The sequence below is a fragment of the Phoenix dactylifera genome, chromosome 2 (assembly GCF_051530095.1).
Source record: "Phoenix dactylifera cultivar Ajwa chromosome 2, Ajwa_hap1_PhDact_Kaust_v1.1, whole genome shotgun sequence".
NCBI lineage: Eukaryota > Viridiplantae > Streptophyta > Magnoliopsida > Arecales > Arecaceae > Phoenix > Phoenix dactylifera.
The window spans coordinates 38,838,917-38,854,500 of NC_143191.1; the positions used below are offsets into that span (position 1 = coordinate 38,838,917).

Below are 15,584 nucleotides of genomic sequence, written 5' to 3' on the forward strand. Positions count from 1 at the left end.
CTTGGAAATTTGTCACTTTCCCATGGTCAACCAAACATGCCAAAATTACTTTCCTAGGCATTCTCTTCCTAGGAATTTGTTTCCCAGGAATCATATTCCTAGGAAGGAAAATGCTTCCCGCGAACCAAACGAGCCCGAAGGCTTCTCCACTCTTTCCTTATTTCAGCCTTTTCTTTCTTGTTTGAATTACCATTTCTTTTTATGTTGAAATTTGTTTACAGAATCCTATGATCCTAGGCTAGTAGTTTAGCCTTGATCTCAACATAAAAATACTGGGCATTTAGCCCTACAACTTGAAAACCCATGTGTATGTGGATTTTTTTTTTTTGGTGCAGTGCTTTTTTCCAGCTCTTTTTTTTTGTGTTATAATCCAGACTTGGACCGAACCCGACTTGGACCTGATCTGGATCTGAATTTTTTTGGATCGGATTTGAGCTATACATGAATCCGACCCAACCCGAATCACTTGTTGGATAAAAAATTGTAGCCCTGGATACAATCTGACTCGATCTTCAATTGGGTCGAATCTGGATCCAAAATTAGAATCCGAACAAAAAACTGGATCGAGTCGAGATTACTCAGGACCCGACCTGATCCATTTGCACCCCTATTATCGCACAAGCTTCTATCAAATTACATTTCACATTCTACAGCATATTCCAGCATTTGTTCCTAATTCTGAAATCTGTGTTTGAACATGATATTGAGTCATTTGCTCACAAGTTACTTGACATTTGTCAGCTTCAAGTTACATGTACATGTGATATCTGGACATAAAGAACCTGATCTTTTTCATGATTAATCGATCATCAAATTGAGTAATAAAACAAGTGACAAATCTTTAGCAATGATTACTTACCTGAACCCAAGAACGTAGAATTTAACAGCACATCACACAGTCCAAGTCTACCAATAATATAACCATTAGTTTTCTTTCTTCTTTTTTCCCCAAATTTTTTGTGTTTACCAGTTTTACAAAGACCAGTGTTCAGTGCATTGCACAGTTTTGAACAGTATTGAGGTCTTGAGCATGCAACCCGTACCTTCACCCATCAGCTCTACCCTGTACTCTTCTCCACATTGTCATGTAACAGCTTGTGAAATTCCCTGTGGGCAAAGAAGATACAATACAAAAGTTACAACATCATTACCAAAGGTTGCCAAACCGCAGGTGCTGCAGTAACTACCATCTATAGGATTTTATTACAGGCTGAAAAACTAGTAGCTGCTATTTTTCAAAGAGTGTTTACGCTCCTCCAGCTAGAAGGTGCTCAATCCATTAAATCCAGGGAAACAAACGCAAGTATTTGCCATCAGGCAAATGCTCATAAACTCTGCTAAATCTGCACAGCTGCCAGAGTTCCTGGTCCACCAGGAGCAGGCTGCGAGAGACCACAAACCTCTCATTGGGGAAGTTGGCTTGCTGTGCTGCAATAGCACATCAAATAAATTAAATTTAGTGCTTATAAAAATAGTCACCTGTGTATCAGTAATCTATGATACTGGTTTAGCATTTAATTATTCATTTCAGCTGTTTTGGACCTTTCTTGAGTGTTTGACAGGCCACACACAGGGATTGGGGTCACATTCTCAAATTTTAAGCACATATAAATGTGATTTTTACCGGAGCTTATTTAGAAACAGAAGTCTACTACATTTATAGTTGATTGATCTGATCCTGTAGAGAGTGCAAGTATTCTAGAACATTAGATCTCATCTTTGTAAATTCGTTGTCACCCATGATAAAAAGGTATACCTTGTTCTTGGCTGCAGTAATTTCGGATTCTTTTGCTTCTAGTTCTTCAAGCTTAGTTTTTGGCTTTTTGCAGAGTCCGATCGAGACATCAGGTCACAGCAGATTGCTCAACCAAATGAAGAGAGGATAACTCACTTTATAAAGGAGATCACAGATTCTTATGCAGATGTTGCTGATGCGATTGTACATAACTATCAAGCATATAGATGATTATAGAATAAGTTAAAACAAGATATGATTCTAACTATTCATAGAAAGGATATGTAAGAATATCCGGCCAAAAAAAATGCTGCACTCTTCTGTTATTAACAATGAATACAAGTAAACAAACAAACAAATATGTATCAGAAGCATCAAACCACCAATGTAGTCATTCACTGTCATACTGGGACGTTCCTCAGCCTACGTCAGTAAAATCATCAGATTAATGGTAAAATTGGAGATAAGCTTATCTAATTAGTAGGCAAGACTGTAATTACACTAACAGATGGAGTTAAAACTTTCTTGTACACATACAAGTAATCCATGCTCTACAGCGAAAAACTTTAACTTACAAAAAAAAAAAAATAGCTGAGATTAGTCCAACTTGGGCAACAAGAACTGCATATGAGGACTACAACTATTTTCATAGGAAGAAAATTGATATGGTACCTATTTTCATGTTACTATTGTACAGCTGAACCAGTCATACAAACAAGGAGTGCTTGCAATTCAATATTGTATCCAAGTGTGCATAGGATCCCAGTGAATATTACTGAAACTTACTAGTCAAGCATCTTCTATCATTTTCTGCTTATGTGAGTTCAACCAGTCCTAACGACAAGGCAAAAAGAACGGAAAATATGAATATTAAAAGTTTTTGTTATACAGAATTGCAAACAGGAAGCATAAGACAAGCAAAGGGGAGATATGACAGGTCAAAAAAGCTTCGAAAGACTTCACCAGAGCCTAATGTTTGATGTTCAACTCATCTGTGATCTTTGATTAGTATAATCTATTAAAAACCAAAAATTTGGTAACCGATATGAAGAAAATGTAATAGAACTCTCACTGCAGCATACCTTTTTCTGTTTTATTTCTTCTGATAGGATGGCCATTTCTTGTTGAAGAAACTCCAGTGTCTGCAATGAAGCAGAGAAACAAAAGTGAGTACCAGGATGTATCAATATCAGTCAATACAATTCAGAACCTGTAATAAATTTTCCTACCCTTTTCTTCTGTTCTCTTTGCTGAGCCTAGAACAGACAATGCTACAAACCGACAAGTACCATTCATGCTCACATGATGAGGGACTTGCATGCAATATCACAAAAGAAAATTCAGGCATGCAGAACATTAGCTAAGGCGATCCTGATGCGGGATGAATGCGAGGGATTTAAACATAAGGATTATCAGTAAGTTATGTTGATTAACTAACCTAATAGCAGCAGAAAATTCAGTCACATATGGGATAAGAAAACATTAACATGAGCATAGTAATTTCAAGACTAGTTACCCGCATGTACTAATTCATTTAGGACTTAGAAGAATGGACCGTTGTGGTTGAGAAACCACTTGATTAGGACACTTCCTTCAATAAATCAGACCTAGAGTTGAGGTTTACCAAACATTGAACTTCTGAAATTTTTTTGGAGGAGGATCCTTGATCTCACTCTTGAAGGTTGATGATTGGATGACCAAGCTTCATCTTCCGTTGCAACAGGGCCCTTTTGCTATTGGTTTGGAAGGATAATTGACCCAATGACATGGAGTACTTTAAGGACCTGCAAAGAAATAGGGATTAGAACTTTGGCGTGAGAGGGGAATGGAAATCACAAAAGAAAAAGGAGGCGAGAGGAGGTAGGGCAGCGGTGGATGTGGTAGTGGCTTTAGGGCCTCACGCCCAACTTGGAACAAGGGCCTCACGCCCAACCTTCTCTCAAGGTGACAAAGCAAGATTGCTAAGGAAGAAAGAAGCACTTTTTATTCATTCATCAATTGAAATTACAAGATATCATGAGGAGGTATTTATAGACTTTCCTCATGATTTGAAATTTAAACACATAATGAATGGCGCTCCACATTTGAAGGCTTGGTTGCTAGAGAAAAGGAAAGAAAGTTGGCCGGCTTTAAGGGGGAGGATTTGAAAAGTTGTTGGCTCCCATTTGAAATTTTCTTGCATTTAAATTGTGGCCGACCTCTTGGACTTTGAATTTGGGTGACGTGTCAACTTGTATGAGGTGGCATGGTGATTGGTTCTTCTGATGAGGTGGCATGACGTTGCATTGGTTTCTTTGATGAGATGATGTGGTCGGCTCCTTATGCTTGACTTCATCCTGGTTGGCGTGCTTCCATTGGTTGGAGTGGTGGTGAGGTGGCCAGCTGATGTTGATGTGGATGCCGAGGTGGTGCTCCAAGGGTGTGCAAAGGTGGTGGTAGAAACATGCAACATGTCCTGACTTGGCTTGCTTTCTGACTTATTGAGGCTTGCTTTCTGACTTATTGAATTTATTTACAGGACTCGATCAAAGCCACAGTGACCTTGAGTTAATTGATTGGAGTCTTTTCTGGATTCTGGTGCCCGCACCAATTCTCCCGGGGTGGGAAGAATTCGACTCTGTCGAACAGGGGTTGGTTTGGCTGTGGTACTTTTCTAGGAGATCTGGGTTAAGTCTCTGTAGGTCCTCTCGAGTAATCCATGAATCATCAGATTTTGGTCGACCCTCCCAGTGAACCAAATAGCGTTGGTACCCTTTGTTCCGGGTGGTGATAGCTTGATCATCCAAAACATGTTCAACCCTATCTCTCGATTCTGGAAATGTGGCTGGAGGGCACTCAGGTGTGGGTTCACTCTCAATGGGAGCATGATCAAAAGGCTCACTAGGTATCAATGTTGGTCCCTTATACTCTATAAGGTCTGAGATGTTGAAGGTCGAGCTAATACCAAAATCAAGGGGTAAGTCAACCACATAAGCGTTAGGTTCAATTTTCTTTAATATCCTAAATGGACCTGCACTGCGGGCATGCAATTTTTTCATAGTTCCCGGGGGAAACCTTTCAGGTTTTAGTCTAATCATTACATAGTCTCCTTCAATGAATTCCTTAGCCCGTTTGTGACGATTAGCTGCTTGCGCATAAGCTTTGTTACTCATGTCAATTTTCTTACTGATTTCATTATGTAAATCCCTGACATGTTGTGCATATGATTCTGCTGTCTCTGAGACTCGTGCATGTGAGGGTAATGGAATAAGATCTACAGGTTTCCTAGGTTTATATCCATGGACAATCTCAAAGGGACTCTTTCCTGTGGATCTATTGACTGAGCTGTTATAAGCGAATTCAACGCGTGATAATAGGAGATCCCAGTTTCCTAGGTTGTCACCGACAAGGCATCTCAATAAGTTCCCTAGACTCCGATTAACGACTTCGGTCTGACCATCAGTTTGAGGGTGGTAGGCAGTGGAGAATTTGAGTTTGGTTCCTAGCATATGCCAAAGGGTCTTCCAGAAATAGCTAGTGAACTTAACGTCTCTATCTGATACGATGGTCTTGGGTAAACCATGTAGCCTAACCACTTCATTTAGAAAAAGTTTAGCTATTTTTGAGGCATCATAAGTCTGGGAACAAGGTATGAAATGTGCCATTTTGGAGAATCGGTCTACCACGACATATACTGAATCATGTTTTCTCAGGGTTTTGGGTAATCCTAACACAAAGTCCATGCTAATATCTTGCCAAGGGCATTCGGGGACTGGTAGGGGAGTGTATAGACCGGTGTTTTGTCGTTGTTGCTTTGCTGTGGTGCAGGTTCGACATCGGGCTACTATTTGGGCAACGTTTTTCTTTAGACCTGGCCAAAAGAACTGGTCTTCAACTTCTAAGATGGTTTTGTTCCTACCAAAATGACCAGCTAGGCCTCCTGCGTGGATTTCCCAAACTAGAAAGTCTCGGGTGGAGGTACGGGGAATGCACAACTTATTTCCTTTGAAGAGGAATCCGTCGTGAATGGTAAAATCGGAAAATTGGCTCGAGGGTCCTTGACGGATTGATTGGTAGGTTTCCTTAAAGTCGGGGCAATGTTCATACTCCTCCTTGAGCCTTTCAAAACCTATGACTTCGGTACTAACAGAAGTGAGGAGCATAGATCGTCTACTAAGGGCGTCGGCAACACGATTTTCTTTTCCAGCCTTATGTTTCAGGACGAAGGTATAGGCCTGGATGTACTCTACCCATTTCGCATGTCTAGGGTTCAACTTTTTCTGAGAGTTGAGGAAACGTAGGGCTTCATGATCGGAGTATAGGACAAACTCTAGTGGCAGAAGGTAGTGTCTCCAGTACCTTAGGGCTTGGACCACTGCATACAACTCTCTATCGTAGGTAGAATACCTTAGCTTGGCATCGTTTAATTTCTCACTAAAGAATGCTACTGGGTGGTTTTCCTGACTTAGAACGCCTCCAATCCCGACTCCTGATGCATCACAGGCAACCTCGAAAACTTTGGAAAAGTCGGGTAATCTCAATATAGGTGCTTGTGTCATCTTGTCCTTAATCTCTCTAAAGGCCTTTTCAGCTGCCTTGGTCCACTCAAAATTTCCTCTCTTAAGGCAATCAGTAATGGGGGCGACAATTGTGCTGAATCCTCTAATGAATCTCCTGTAGAATGTGGCTAGACCATGAAAGCTACGAACGTCATGAATGTTTTTGGGTACTGGCCACTCGATTATGGATTTGACTTTTTCGGGATCGGCAGATACTCCTTCAGTGGTCACGACAAATCCTAAAAAGATAGTCCTATGTGTCATGAATTCACATTTCTTTCGATTAGCATAGAGGCTATCTTGTCTAAGTGATTGACAAACTTGTCTAAGGTGATTTAAGTGGTCATCTTTTGTTTTGCTATATATAAGAATGTCATCGAAATAGACCACTACAAACTTTCCAATGAATGTCCTTAAAACTTGGGTCATGATCCTCATAAAGGTACTAGGTGCGTTGGATAAACCGAAAGGCATCACTACCCATTCAAATAAGCCGTCCTTAGTCTTAAAGGCGGTTTTCCATTCATCCCCCGGCCTAATTCTTACTTGATGATAGCCACTCTTAAGATCGATTTTGGAGAATACCGTGGCTCCGGCCATCATATCTAACATGTCGTCTAGACGGGGAATAGGAAAACGGTATTTGACGGTAATCTTATTGATGGCACGACTATCTACACACATTCTCCAAGTGCCATCTTTCTTAGGGGTCAGAAGGGCAGGTACTGCACAAGGACTTAAACTCTCCCTAATGAACCCTTTCCTAAGTAACTCGCCAACTTGCTTTTGCAATTCTTGGTGCTCTGAAGGATTCATCCTATAATGGGGTAGATTGGGCAAGGTGGCTCCTGGAACTAGGTCTATGGCATGCTGAATGTCCCTTAAAGGTGGTAGGTTGTCAGGAAGATCTTTAGGAAATACATCTTTGAACTCCTCTAAGATTTCAACCACTTCTTGAGGGTGTGCTACTGGGGTTTGGTCCAGGGTCTCCTTAACAGCCAACATCCAAATGGGTGAACCTTCATTGATCTCTTGCTCTAATTCCTTAGCATTGATTAGGTTCAATCCAGGTTTCTTTTCCTTCAGACTACTACTAGCTCCCCTCTTAATGTTGTCCTTAGGTGGGGTAGGGTGAACTACAATTTTCTTTCCATTATGATTGAAGGAACATGAATTTGATCGTCCAAACAGGGTAGCATCATGATCGTATAGCCATGGTCTGCCTAGGATAATGCTACTTACTCCCATAGGAAGGACATCACACCATACCTTCTCCTGATAGGATTGGAATTGTATCTGGACTTGGCATCTAAGTTTAATGGGTATTGAGGTCGAATTTATCCAAGATACCTTATAGGGATTGGGATGGGGTACGGTAGGCAACCCTAAACTCTTGATGGTGTTGGTTGATATGGCATTGACACAGCTTCCACTATCTAAGATGATTTTGCAGGCTTTTTCTCCTATTTTGATAAAGGTTTGTAGGATGTTGGTCCTACGCCAATCTTCTTGTTCTTTAGCCTGGGTCAATATACATCTCACAACTCCTAGAAATTCAGACGTCTCAATGATTTCTTCCTCTTCTTCATATTCATCTACCAAATTGGTCTCTGCTTCGTAGACTTCTTCTCCATAATTCTCTAGGGTCTCAGGATCTTCTTCTTCTACTTCTCCTATGTGTAACGCTCTAGTGGGGCATTGGCTTGCATAATGTCCTATTTTATGACACCTAAAACAAGGGACATTGTTTTCCTTTCTACCTTCAGGGGCTTTTCCTTTGTCGTCCCTACGAGCCTGTGGAGTGATAGGATTGGGTCTGTGTGATGGGTTTGAACTTGGGTTTGGCCTGCTTCCAGGGTTGCTAATCCTATTGGGTTCAGGTCGTCGAAAAATGGGTCCCCTCTGGAATCGTTCGCAGTCTCTGGCAATCTGGTAGGCTTGGTCTAAATCATGAATTTCCCTTAAGAACAATTCCCTTTGAATGTCCTCCTTAAGACCAGCTCTAAACCTAGATAGGGTTACGGCTTCTGACTCGACTATGTTGCACCTCATAGCGAACTCATCAAATTTGGTAATGTATTCAGATACAGTTTTTCCTCCTTGATTTAATCTTTGCCATTGATCTAGTAACCTCTGTTCGTAGGATAATGGGACGTATTTCTCTCTTAGCTTAATTTTCATCTGTCTCCATGTATTGATAGGTAGTTCTTCTCTTTGCCTAGTGATCCTCTCAATATTTCCCCAGTATAACCTTGCATGTCGTGTCAACCTAAGCTTGGCAAATTTGAATTTTCTTTCTTCCGACATTTCATACCACTCAAAATATTGATCCATGTCATTTTCCCAATCAATGTATACCTTAGGGTCTAGACTTCCTTCGAAGGAGGGTGCATCAAGTCTGATACTCCTAAGGGCTCGTTCATCCTGGTCTACATGATCCTGTTGTGGTCGTCGCTGATTATGTTCAGGAGTGAAAAGGTGGCGATGGGGTTGGGGTGTCAATTCAGGTTCCACGCGGGTCTGTTGATTTTCCTCTAGGGTTCCTAGCCTCTCCTCAACTTGATCAAACCTATTGTTCAATTGTTTGAACTGCTCAGTCATAGTCCTTAGGATGGTCTCAAGATTGGGGTCCATGGCTTCAATGGGTTGTGTATGTGATGGGTTGTAGGGTGATCCTGATCTAGTTGTCATACAAGGCTCAAGACAAAACAAAATGACTAGCCTATGCTAGGGTTTGCTAAATCTAAATCAAAGACTTATCTAATCAAAATTGGTTCACCACTTGCCCAGGCCAGTTGGACCAAGAGTTCATGTAACCGCCATTAACCATACTTAGCTGACACCAACCGCTTAACGGGGCTGGGCAGATAAGATGGTAGCCACGACCCTGATCGGAACTTTTCTAGACAGCAAGGAATTAGCCAAATTCAATTAGCCTAAAGACTCGTTGTGGTTTCTAAGTTAAGTTGGCTAGTTGAGTTTTAAATTAGGCTTAGGTTCTAGATTTATGAGGGTGGTTGTTTTGGGCTAAGGAAAGGTGATGAAATCCTTCCCTTATGTTGCAATTAGAGTGCCCTTAATATGATTTATGATGGATGCAACTATTTTAAATGTCCACACAAGTTGAGATTTAAAATTTCAAATTTCAAATTTCGAATTTAAATTTTTGAATTTTGAATTTCAGATTTGAATTTTAGTTTTCAGCTTTTGAATTTCAAATTTCAAATTTCAAGTTTAAATTTCAAATTTAAATTTTGAATCTCAAATTTTTTTTTGTTTCAATTTAAGTTCCCATTTTTAATTTCGAATTTTGAATTTCAAATTTGGATTTCAGATCTAATATTTCAAAATTTCAAGTTTTGAAATTCGAATGCAAAAGTCATATTGGAAATTTCAGATTTGGAAATTTTAGATTTGGAAATTTCAGATTTGGAGCCCAAACCTAGAATTTCAAATTTAACTTTGAAATTGTTAACTTCAAATCCTGAATTTGTGGAGATCAGATCTCAACTTTAATAACTAAAATTCGGAATTAAAATTTGAAATATTCAGATTTAATTCATAAACTTAATAAGGCATGCAAACTAGGATTTTGGCATCAATGGATTTCAGGAAAGTGCAGAAATTTCAGCAAGTGCAGAATTTCAGCATAATCAATGTGCGTGTCCTAATTAACCTTGCTCTGATACCAAAAATGATGCGGGATGAATGCGAGGGATTTAAACATAAGGATTATCAGTAAGTTATGTTGATTAACTAACCTAATAGCAGCAGAAAATTCAGTCACATATGGGATAAGAAAACATTAACATGAGCATAGTAATTTCAAGACTAGTTACCCGCATGTACTAATTCATTTAGGACTTAGAAGAATGGACCGTTGTGGTTGAGAAACCACTTGATTAGGACACTTCCTTCAATAAATCAGACCTAGAGTTGAGGTTTACCAAACATTGAACTTCTGAAATTTTTTTGGAGGAGGATCCTTGATCTCACTCTTGAAGGTTGATGATTGGATGACCAAGCTTCATCTTCCGTTGCAACAGGGCCCTTTTGCTATTGGTTTGGAAGGATAATTGACCCAATGACATGGAGTACTTTAAGGACCTGCAAAGAAATAGGGATTAGAACTTTGGCGTGAGAGGGGAATGGAAATCACAAAAGAAAAAGGAGGCGAGAGGAGGTAGGGCAGCGGTGGATGTGGTAGTGGCTTTAGGGCCTCACGCCCAACTTGGAACAAGGGCCTCACGCCCAACCTTCTCTCAAGGTGACAAAGCAAGATTGCTAAGGAAGAAAGAAGCACTTTTTATTCATTCATCAATTGAAATTACAAGATATCATGAGGAGGTATTTATAGACTTTCCTCATGATTTGAAATTTAAACACATAATGAATGGCGCTCCACATTTGAAGGCTTGGTTGCTAGAGAAAAGGAAAGAAAGTTGGCCGGCTTTAAGGGGGAGGATTTGAAAAGTTGTTGGCTCCCATTTGAAATTTTCTTGCATTTAAATTGTGGCCGACCTCTTGGACTTTGAATTTGGGTGACGTGTCAACTTGTATGAGGTGGCATGGTGATTGGTTCTTCTGATGAGGTGGCATGACGTTGCATTGGTTTCTTTGATGAGATGATGTGGTCGGCTCCTTATGCTTGACTTCATCCTGGTTGGCGTGCTTCCATTGGTTGGAGTGGTGGTGAGGTGGCCAGCTGATGTTGATGTGGATGCCGAGGTGGTGCTCCAAGGGTGTGCAAAGGTGGTGGTAGAAACATGCAACATGTCCTGACTTGGCTTGCTTTCTGACTTATTGAGGCTTGCTTTCTGACTTATTGAATTTATTTACAGGACTCGATCAAAGCCACAGTGACCTTGAGTTAATTGATTGGAGTCTTTTCTGGATTCTGGTGCCCGCACCAGATCCTCATAGAGGTATCAAGGTTTAAAAGTTAAAGACTGAATTTAACTCAAGTCCTCCCTCAAGCTGATCACCATCTAGAACAATTACCAGACCCAAAAAACAAGGCTGGGCAAGTAGTGGAAAATTTAAATTTGGACATGTTTTTATAAAAAGAAACAGGTACCACAAAAAGCAAGTGGCAGATCTGTGGAACAAGACAAACATTATCCAGATTTAGGCGCATCATTTCCTGAAAATGCTAAACAAAACTAACTAGCTAAGCTAATTATATCTTTTATTTTTATGGTCAAGAAAGTTCCATTAGATCTCAAAGTTTGTTTTGGTTTTGTAATGATTTTTCAACCTGCAATAAACCTGACTTCCAAAGTATTGAGACATATTTGTAGATGATAATGTTAAGATGATCCTATATTTATATATCCATGTTGCAATCCAGATATATTAGATTGATGCAAAAGAATTGCAATCAGGTACCACCGAGTCTATTTGCTGTCCCTGCAAAATAATTTAGGTTGAGTCCCAATCACATAAACTGATTCTGGCTAACTCAAACAATTATATGTTGCAATATATATAGAACAAATCAATTTCTATTCCAGACCAAAAGGTGGGCCTATCTCAAACCCACTCAATGAGAAACTGAGGTGTGCACGTTTTGAACAATGGAGTAACTAGGCTCTAGGTGATGCCTGGCTCCGACTATAAAAGATCCAATTGCAATAGTTAACCAATTGGAGTACTCCCAAGGACAAAAAACAAAAAACAAACCAAAACAAAACAGAGAAAGAAAGGAAGGGGAAAAGAAAGAGTAGTTAACCGGTCAAAATACCTAAAACACTCATATATGCTGCCTAGTTGTCCCCAGGTCAATCACTGCCAAGTGCCAACCACATATCATACTTCTCCAATTAAATTTGCAAATAAAGAAACAATATACATGCAGTTGGCAGAGATCCCAATGTTTCGACAAATGAAATAACTGGCTATAAGTGATGATTGGAGTTCTCCCAACCTTTAAAAAAAACAAAACAAAACAAAACAAAAAAAAGAGAGGAAGGGAGAAAGAAAGGAAGAGAGAAAGAAAAGAATGGTTAAGCTGTCAAAATACCTAAACAACACCTAGATATGCTGCCTACCTGTCCCCAGGTCAATCACTGCCAACCCATATATCATACTTCTCCAATAACTTGCAAATAAAGAAACAACACTATACATGCAGTTGGGTGAGATCTCTTTTGTTGAAGGGTATATCTTTTTAGATCATTGAGTATATCTTTTTGTTTTTTGATGGCAAGATCAATGAGAATATCATATACCTAGTTAATATCTTTGGATGTCTTAGAAAATGATGACATTGGAAAGGGTAGAGGATTCTTTCTCCATGTAAGAGAGCTTCCTCTGCTTCGTCTCCACTGTCTCAGAGTCAATCTAGGCTTTATCTTCACCATATCTTCAACCACCTTGTTCAGCCGCTCTCTCTCCAGGCTCCCTACCTTCAATATCACTAGTTATTGTAAGTAATTACAAGAAACATGTAGAAGAACGAGATATTTTATATGAACATCTACTGCATACCTGTCTAAATGAAATCTAAAGAAAGACACAATCGAGTGCTTGCTCAGATAGTAGGGCAAGGTGGCAGGGTTTTGATCCTGGCTGAAGTCAGCCGCCAACCAAGAAAGATAGCCGGGTGAATTGTAATTCAACTGCTAAATATGGATGCCACAATTGAATAGCTAAAAGCAGTCCACTTTGGACATGTGTCAAGTGCACGAGGGCCCACAATCTCTTGTGGTGGTAGGAATAGCTGTACCTGATCTTTCCAGAACAAAGAGGCAGCAAGAAACTGATTGCCGCCATTTCTTTGAAGACATGACAAAAGAGCTACTTTGCTCGCATGTGCCCTTAAAGCCATTAATTTGCCGTATTTTTGTCTTTCTCCGGTCAGATTCATAAAAAAGAAAGAGCTTTCATTCTTTCCATCTTAAGAGCTAAAGACGACTATTCTGTTGCTAATATATGCTGCAGTGTGAGACTGTGTATTTGGGCGCACTGGTGTATCTGCATGTGTGAGAAGGATTTGACACCGAAGCAACAAGAGAAATTAAAAAGAAAACATACAAGAGCAAAAAAGGGGATAACTGGGGCAGGAGAAGAAGACCTAGCTGTAGCGCTCTCTCTCTCTCTAAAGCCTTGATCAATGCTTCTACTTTTGCTCCTCAATGGATCTCATGCCCATGTCCTCCTTGATCACTAAGTCCCCAAACAAAAGATAGCGAGACATGTATAGAGAAAAAAACAAAGAAAACTCATTAGCTTACACGAAACCTAACTCCACAAATATATAGAGATCCAAAGATCCAAATGCAACAAAAGAAGAGAGTATAAGGAATCACAGTTCATTTAAGCACACAAACTCTTCATATTCTCCACGTACACCTCCATCAACATCTCTCTCCTGCTCCAATCTCTGTTCAATATATGCTTGCTATAGAGACCAAAGAATCTGATAGAGAGAAATTTTATGGAAGAACAGAGAAATGCTGATGAAAAATTTGGACGGTAGAAGAAAGGAAAAGCTCAGCCAAAGCTCTCACCTCCTCTTGGAGATTTGAACGAGGAGCTAAGATCCTGGAGCTTCAATAGAAGTGTTTGGTGTTAACAAAGTACTATTTGTGTTTAAGTAATTATGAGAGCAACTCTGTTAGACACTCCACATCATGTTAACTTTAATCTTCTCTAGTCATCAACGATTCAGGCATACGAGTCTGAGAATGGATGCTCATTTAATTTCTAACATAATGCTAAAGGGAACGATTACCTACTTTTATGGACTAATATATATATAAAGGAAAAAACTACTGCTGGCAAGTATGACAAAAGTAAAACTTGTTGACGGTGACTTAATATCAGACAACAACAATGTTGTCTAGGCTATGACTGAAGACCTTCATTGTTTCTTATCATTTTTCTTAAAAATATATAAGCAGTGTAGCATCTATCATTTGATACAGAATTTCATGGAGGCCAAGTTGGTTGAAGATTAAATGTTGTGAAAGATTAAAAGTTAGAGGATGACAAAACATAATAACAATTAATGATGACCAAGAGTGTAATTGCAAAAAAGATCAGATGATGAAAGACCACCAACAATGCAAACAACACAATATTTCACAAATCCGCAAAAAAATAGCACATATAGAGTGGAGAAACTAAATTTACTTCTGTAAGCCAAATTCTAGAGGAAACAAATTGATATCTCCAGTAATAGACACCATAAATAAGGTTAATTATAGTAAAAATGACTTAATAAAAAAAAAGGAATTGCAAAAAGATCAGATGTTCTTGGACGACCCGCACAACCTGATGTCAACATGAGTATGTATAAAATAGAGAGGCCATTTGTATTTCCGTAAATGTAATCCATAGTAAAAAAAAAATCTTCAGTAACAGATACTACAAATTAATTAGTGATAACACTAGATCAACAATCAAAGCAATACAGCAACACGTTCAAATAAGTGTACAACCCACAAAGTTATCAAGAATTTAAAACAGATGATTTCTTGAAAAACTAAATCTTGCACCAAGAAAATTAAATCAGGTTAAACACTGGCTGCAGAAAAACTGGTTTGGGGATCAAGGAAAAGCAGAACAAAATCACATATGGAGAGACCTTAGAAATAGGTGCAGGCGGGTTCAGGAAACCATAAAGATACCCCATTCGGAATAGGCTATCATAAAGATAACTTTCAAAAAGTTTTTCTAAAAATCGCTTAAAACTTTCAAAAGAAAGCCTGAATAACCGACGGACCGACTATTCCCCAGCTCGTCTGATCTTTAAGCAGCTCCTTGGTGAACAGCCTTAAAAGATGAGTAGTTCACTTCACAACATGTGTAGCATTGGAACCCGAATTTCTCAATTAAACCGATGGATCTACGAGAAATAAAAACAATAAAAGAACATCTACTGAAATCCTAAATCGAAGGCCTAAATCTTCTTGCAAATTATCTCAAGAACGATCTCAAGAAGCATAAAGAATGATCGAAAGAGAAGGTGATACCGAGGAGGATATTTTCTTGTGATAGATCTAAAGAAGCGCCAAGAACGGTCAGGGGAGAAGGCCAAGAACTCATACCTTGACGCAAAAAAAAGAAGAGGACATTCATATGCGTATGACGTCAGTCATTCCTCTCCGGTGGATGGAGGAGACCGCTCGGTATTGGTGATGGTAGGCTAGCTAGGCAGCTTTGACAGCGTGACAGTGCGGGGATCTCCTCCGCATAACGAAGGGTCCTGTTCGCAACCACTCTTGAATGAACTTCGCTGTCGTCGAAGATCCGGGCATCCCTATCTAGCTAGCAGTAGTAGGCTAGATAGGCAACTCTGATCCCTG

The 15,584-nt window shown here is 39.6% G+C and overlaps 1 long non-coding RNA gene across 15 annotated transcripts; it reads right to left on the bottom strand.

Moving 5' to 3' along the window:
• Nucleotides 1-905: 905 nt before the first annotated feature.
• LOC103705367 (uncharacterized) lies at nucleotides 906-15,576 on the bottom strand. Of its 15 annotated transcripts, none has more exons than XR_016399338.1 (9): nucleotides 15,327-15,576; nucleotides 13,785-13,818; nucleotides 13,584-13,693; nucleotides 13,349-13,440; nucleotides 13,001-13,248; nucleotides 12,763-12,843; nucleotides 12,504-12,680; nucleotides 1,757-3,048; nucleotides 906-1,107 (listed from the first exon to the last, which is right to left on the bottom strand). It is a non-coding gene; the product is annotated as an uncharacterized LOC103705367 (long non-coding RNA). The 15 variants fall into 15 exon arrangements; XR_016399337.1 differs by lacking the exon at nucleotides 15,327-15,576 and having other exon boundaries at nucleotides 1,757-1,947; nucleotides 2,818-2,877; nucleotides 2,965-3,048; nucleotides 13,584-15,320; XR_016399332.1 differs by having other exon boundaries at nucleotides 13,584-13,818.
• Nucleotides 15,577-15,584: the final 8 nt, after the last annotated feature.